Source organism: Aegilops tauschii, chromosome 1, assembly GCF_002575655.3.
Source record: "Aegilops tauschii subsp. strangulata cultivar AL8/78 chromosome 1, Aet v6.0, whole genome shotgun sequence".
NCBI classification, from domain to species: Eukaryota; Viridiplantae; Streptophyta; class Magnoliopsida; order Poales; family Poaceae; genus Aegilops; species Aegilops tauschii.
Window position 1 is genome coordinate 304,115,951 of NC_053035.3, and position 6,476 is coordinate 304,122,426.

The 6,476-nt window shown below is 41.0% G+C and overlaps 1 long non-coding RNA gene across 3 annotated transcripts; it reads left to right on the forward strand.

The window, feature by feature from the left end:
* The first annotated feature begins 1,809 nt into the window (after positions 1–1,809).
* On the forward strand, positions 1,810–5,525 carry LOC109759482 (uncharacterized). 3 transcript variants are annotated; one of them, XR_002232102.3, is made up of 5 exons: positions 1,810–2,294; positions 3,278–3,492; positions 4,260–4,331; positions 4,448–4,508; positions 5,248–5,525. It is a non-coding gene; the product is annotated as an uncharacterized lncRNA (long non-coding RNA). The 3 variants fall into 3 exon arrangements; XR_005761971.3 differs by lacking the exon at positions 4,448–4,508 and having other exon boundaries at positions 1,821–2,294; positions 3,283–3,492; XR_012201520.1 differs by lacking the exon at positions 4,448–4,508 and having other exon boundaries at positions 1,824–2,294.
* Positions 5,526–6,476: the final 951 nt, after the last annotated feature.

Below are 6,476 nucleotides of genomic sequence, written 5' to 3' on the forward strand. Positions count from 1 at the left end.
AGTAAGAATTTTTGGAGCCAAGACCCACCAGAGAGGGGCCCCTGGGTGGACACAACCCACCAGGGCACGCCCCCCTCTCCTGGCGCGCCCAGGTGGGTTGTACCCACCTGGTGGCCCCGCTGATGACCCCCTGATACTATAAATTCACGTTATTCCAGAAAAAAAACAGGGAGAAAGAATTATCGCGATCCACGAGACGGAGCCGCCGCCAAGCCCTTTTCTTCCTCGGGATGGCAGATCTGGAGTCCGTTTGGGGCTCCGTAGAGGGGGATCTTCGTTCTTCGTCATCACCAACCATCCTCCATCGCCAATTCCATGATGCTCCCCACCGGGAGTGACTAATTCCTTCGTAGGCTCGCTGGTCGGTGAGGAGTTGGATGAGATTCATCATGTAATCGAGTTAGTTTTGTTAGGGCTTGATCTCTAGTATCCACTATGTTCTTAGATTGATGTTGCTATGACTTTGCTATGCTTAATGCTTGTCACTATGGGCCCGGGTGCCATGAACTCAGATTTGAACCGTTTATGAATTCATCATTATATCCATGTTTTAGATCCGATCTTGCAAGTTATAGTCACCTACTATGGTTATGATCCGACAACCCCGGAGTGACAACAACCGGGCCCACTCTCGGTGATGACCGTAGTTTGAGGAGTTCATGTATTCACTATGTGTTAATGCTTTGTTCCGGTTTTCTATTAAAAGGAGGCCTTAATATCCCTTAGTTTCCAATATGGACCCCGCTGCCACGGGAGGATAGGACAAAAGATGCCATGCAAGTTCTTTTAATAAAGCACGTATGACTATTTGCGGAATACATGCCTAAATTATATCGATGAACTGGAGCTAGTGTCGTATCGCCCTAGGTTATAACTGTCACATGATGAATATCATCCAACAAGTCAACGATCCAATGCCTACGAATTTATTTATATTGATCTTGCTGCGTTAGTACTGCTATCATCACTGTTACACTTGCTGAAAAATTACTGGTATCACTGTTACTGTTACTGTTGCTGCTGTCACTATTATCAAAACTATCAAACTACTTTGCTACTGATCACTTTGCTGCAGATAAATAATCTCCAGGTGTGGTTGAATTGACAACTCAGCTGCTAATACCTTCAAATACTCTTTGGCTCCCCTTGTGTCGAATCTATAAATTTGGGTTAAATACTTACCCTCAAAAACTGTTGCGATCCCCTATACTTGTGGGTTATCAAGACCTTTTTCTAGCACCGTTGCCGAGGAGCATAGCTATATTTGTTGAGTCACTTGAGATTATTATCATATTATCATTATGAAGAATCTAAAGGATCCTAAACCGAAGATATTTCCCTCAAGTACGAGGGGAGGTAAGAAACTGTCATCCAGTTCTGCTTTAGATTCACCTTCTGTTATGAGTAAACTTGAGACACCCCCACATGCTATTAATCCTGACATGTCGCAAGTTACTGATGATGCTACTTCTACTATGAATAATGCTTATGATGATGCTAGTACCTTGCTTAATAATGATGATGTGCCGCTTGGTGATTTTCTTGATAAACAAATTGCTAGAGTTATACAACATGATGTTGTTGAATCTGATGATGAGCTTGAAACTGAAACTCCTGAAACACCTGCTAGAACTACCCTTCCTAAATATGAATTGTCTAAGGTACCGGAAGGTTATGTTATGAGTGAAGAAGCAACTAGAGATATTCTTGCTTGCAATGATAGAGATGATCTAGAAAAATTATTGTGCAAGTATAAAGAAAAAACTTTGAATGCTAGAATGAAATATGACACTACAACAAGAACCCTCCTATACCAACACATCCCTAGCAACGAACCAAGAAAATCTGTTGGGTTAAACAAACGTCCCACCTCCCCACGAAAGGATAACCTCCCCGTAACCCACCTCCTCCTTATAATGTGTACCCCAGCGTAAAAATATCAACAGCCAAGCATAGAAAGAAGTCCCAGGCACCTCTCTTTCCCGATTCACATCTCTCACTGAGCGCCATGTCAACAATGTTGCCGCCGCCATCTCCGATTCCAGGCAGTTCTGACTCTCTCGTGCACCGCCCTTCACTGACCCAGCTTCCCCTCATTGTTCTCCTCCGACACTCCTCTACTGTGGTGCCCTTCGCGCCCCTGCACGCGCCCCCACGACAACCCTAGGCGCCACGGGTCGTCGGCGCTCTTGCGCCTCCGGTTTGTCGGTCCACTAACCCAAGGTGCGGATGCAGTCTCGGACTCTAGGGCACTACTCCGCCTCGGCGACCTCTACTTCGATGTCTATGGTTCAGTAAGACACTTCTCCCCTCTGTTTTTACCCTTTCTGTCCTTCGCTGTCCTGGCGTCGTGGATCGCAACTGGATAAACTAACAACCGCAGCCACTCTCTCCCACGTAGGCTGCCATGGTTCCCTACAGCCTACCCGACTCCTCACTTAGACTCATCTGGCTCAAGAAGCTGATTCTTCTCTTATCCCCAACAATATGTTCCCCCTAATTTAACAACATGGTGGCTTCTATAATTCCATTGGCATTTGGTCCCCCAACTTTTGTAACCTTCCACTTGTTCCATTGATAGACTAGTTAGGTAATAGATTGGACAACATGTCTATCCCCTTACAATTAAATTGGTCTATGAATAGTGGCACTAGTACTTGCGTCATGGCTGGTGATCCTCTTTTTTCTGAGGAAACTTGTTCCTCTAATTTTTCATGCATGTTTTTGCTGGTGATCCTCTGTTTTAGTTGTGCAGACCACAATTGTGTTTGCACGTATGCCATCCATATGTATTTCTCTAGACGTCTATCATATTTTGGAGTGCCAAATTATACTTGCAGAACAAACTATTTTTTTTCCTCGGATGATTATTCACTAGTCTTGTTTGGATATCAATGCTTGCATCTTCTGATGCTTGTCAGTAGAGAATTTAGTTTTCCATAGAAACAGGTGTACTTGCGCATTATTTCTTCAATCCTTTTACAGTCATTCTTATATCAGAAGGATGTATCAGTGTATCACCACATAAATGCTTCGTGCCACACTACATCTTTTATTCTCCACTAGTATGTGAAGTTTAAGCTGCTACTTAGGGAACTATGGTCTTGCAGGTTTACACAAACTATTAAAGATGCAAAGCGCCTAGTCCTATTTGAATCTCCGCATAGCGCATATCCCCTGCATTGTTTTCCTATTGTCTTGTGCCACCCCCGGTTCTAGGCGTCCATCATCAATGGTTTCCCCTCATTGGATAAGGATTTCAATTAATTATCAACAGTGCAGGGGCAGGGGTGGTGTCTCCTTTATGGGCTGAAAAATTGGAGGTTCGATGGTAGCTCCCTGACGCACAGTGGCGGTGCAGCGACTCCGAGATGCACAAGGGCGTCGTGGCCACTCCCATACGTACAGCGGCAGTACGGCCACCCGAGATGCACAATGGTGGCGCGACGACTCCCAGATGCACAACAGCAGCATGGTGGCTCTATAGTGATGGTATGTATTGTTGCACGGCCGGTTAGCCATTTGCCTCATACCGTCCAATCCAGTCCCATAAATTAGTCACCTGGGCTGATTTGTCTGTTCATAGTTCTAATTTCATATTAATGCATCTCTGATTACTGGTTGGCACTTATTGTAGTTTTTTTGCGGCTCTCTGGGTATGTGTTTCTTGTATTTGTATCGATTAAATTTGCTCGGAGGAACTTAGCCATATTCCTACGGTATAATGCACGATGCAGCAGCTAGAAGTTATACGGATATTACTAGGTGTAGTTGTGGCTATTTGTTTTGTACTACTATAGTTATTCTGCCAAGGAGGAAAACTTAGATGCCTATACATGTATGAAACTGGCTGCACGGTGTTTGACTTTGCAGCAATTTTTTGGTTGAAACTGAACTAATTACTATTCAAAATTAGCTTGCCAATTTGGACAGTAATCTTTTATTTGAAAAACTGAACCATCTCCCCTGGCAAAGTTTATATTAATTAAATATATTAGCAATACCAACGCGCATCAATTTCTCTGTATTTCAAACTGAGTTCATATTCAGAGATGATCCATTTAGCTAGATCTCCGTATGACTGGTAGCTGATCTACTGTGTGATTTGTAAGTGCATAACTTAAATTATACGTCTACCCCAGGTATTGGCTTATGGATAACACAGTCTGTCTTGTAGCAAATTTAATTTCAGCATACATACATTTGAAATATTGGTGTGTGGTGTTCTAAATTACCAATACATATTGCTGAATCTCCAGGTAATAGAAACTCGGTTGTTCCAGGCAGTGGCGACACTACATAATGACTGCGATGTCAAAGGACCACACAAGGTACAAGTTTGTCGCTTGTGTTTTACTACATTTAAGTGTTGTTTATGTACGTGTATTCTAAATATAACAGCTGTGACATCTCAACTTATGACCCCTTGCGCCGCCACTGGTTCCAGATCAATATTCTAGGCACTAAAAATTAGCAGACTACTGGTGCCATGTTGGAATTACTATGAGGTATAAAAATTTAATTGTAGTTCTATATTGCATCAATTCATCACCAGTTAAAAGGGAAATCGGATTATTAATAGCAATCATGAATAGTTTTTCCTATCTATCATAGGCCTCTCTTTTTCCCACCCAATTTGTACTACCTCTGTACATAATAAAATTCTCTTTTCATGTGAAAAGAGCCATACTGCTTCTGTGAGACAATACTTCTTGTGGCTACTGGCTAGATTAGGTAAAACAATTTTTGAAATACTGTATGCTTGCCATACATTGCCTCGCTTCCTATAAAATAGTCAACAAAGTGAAACTTAATTATGGAATGAGCTGAGTTAGTTAAGCAAGGTACAATATCTATTTCAGATGTGGTACTTGCAAATCTAACTAGATTTTGTGTTGGAACATATAACACCATCTTCACCCATGCTATTGCCGACCAATCACATAAGCTTATTTAATATCATTAGATATGTCTTGTAGTGTTTAAATAATGATGACAGAAATACGTGCTGTTGTGTGAAATGATACCTAATTATGGTTGCAGTTTGTATGTTTTAAAACAATATGTGGTAACAAACTAATGAACTGTAGTTTTCCAGTTTTCCTTCAGTAGATAGACATGCAGTGTGAGTTGATGCTACATTAGCAAAATCTGCTAGTGTAGTTCGTTTTTTGCTCTAAATTTTGCTACTCTTTTAACCTTTTTTCTTTACCGTAAGTTATTGATCTCATTTCTTTATTGTTATAGATTGTTAAGGTAAGTTGATGATGCATAGCTCAGATGTGGATTGCAAGGTCAGATGTTGATAGCAAGGTTGAGAACAGGGTTGCTACTGGATAGTCTTAAGTTACGGTTTAGGATGTCATATGTAATAGGCGTCGATTGAAACGTCCATAACTTGGCTACTAGTATCACATCTTGTAATCTTTGGATCATGTTCTAGTATCATATCTTGTATACTTTGGACCTTGTTCTTTGTGAAAGCAACAAAGTAAATTTAATATATGAGACCCATCCCTTTTTTATATTGCGACTCATATACTCTATCGCCATTGATCTTATCATTCGGGCTGGCAATATATAAAACACCATTACTTGACATGATATGTACCACTGCAACGCATATATAGTGTTGTTAGGGTCTAACCCTATACATTGCTAAGGTGCAACGCTTTTTTCCATTGTTTACCAACGGCAACACATATTAATCCGTTGGTGTAGACCTTACCAACGCATATTTCGACATAGAACAACGCATAGATGCGTTGCTGCAGGGGGGTTCTTCTTGTAGTGTGATCCTAAGTTTGCTACTTCACCTATCTGTATTGCTGATAAGGATTATGAATTCTCTGTCGACCCAGAGTTAATTACTTTGGTTGAATCTGATCCTTTCCATGGTTATGAAACTGAAACTGTTGTTGCACATCTTACTAAGTTGAATGATATAGCCACCCTTTTTACTCATGATGAGAAAACTCGCTATTACTTTATTCTTAAATTATTTCTTTTCTCAATAAAGGGTGATGCTAAAGCTTGGTACAATACTCTTGCTCCTGGTTGTGTGCGTAGTCCCCAGGATATGATTTATTACTTCTCTGAAAAATATTTTTCTGCTCATATGAAACAAGCTGCTTTACAGGAAATATTTAACTTTGTGCAAACTAAAGAAGAGAGTCTCCCACAAGCTTGGGGGAGGCTTCTCCAGTTACTTAATGCTCTGCCTGATCATCCTCTTAAGAAAAATGAAATACTTGATATCATCTATAATGGACTAACCGATGCTAGGGACTTCCTAGATAGTTGTGCTGGTTGTGTTTTCAGGGAACGAACTATTGTTCAAGCTGAAGAATTATTGAATAACATATTGAAAAATTATGATGATTGGACTATTCCTGAACCACCGGCTAAACCCACTCCGAAGAAGAGGGGTATATTATATCTCAGTCCTGAAGATATGCAAGAGGCAAAGAAATCAA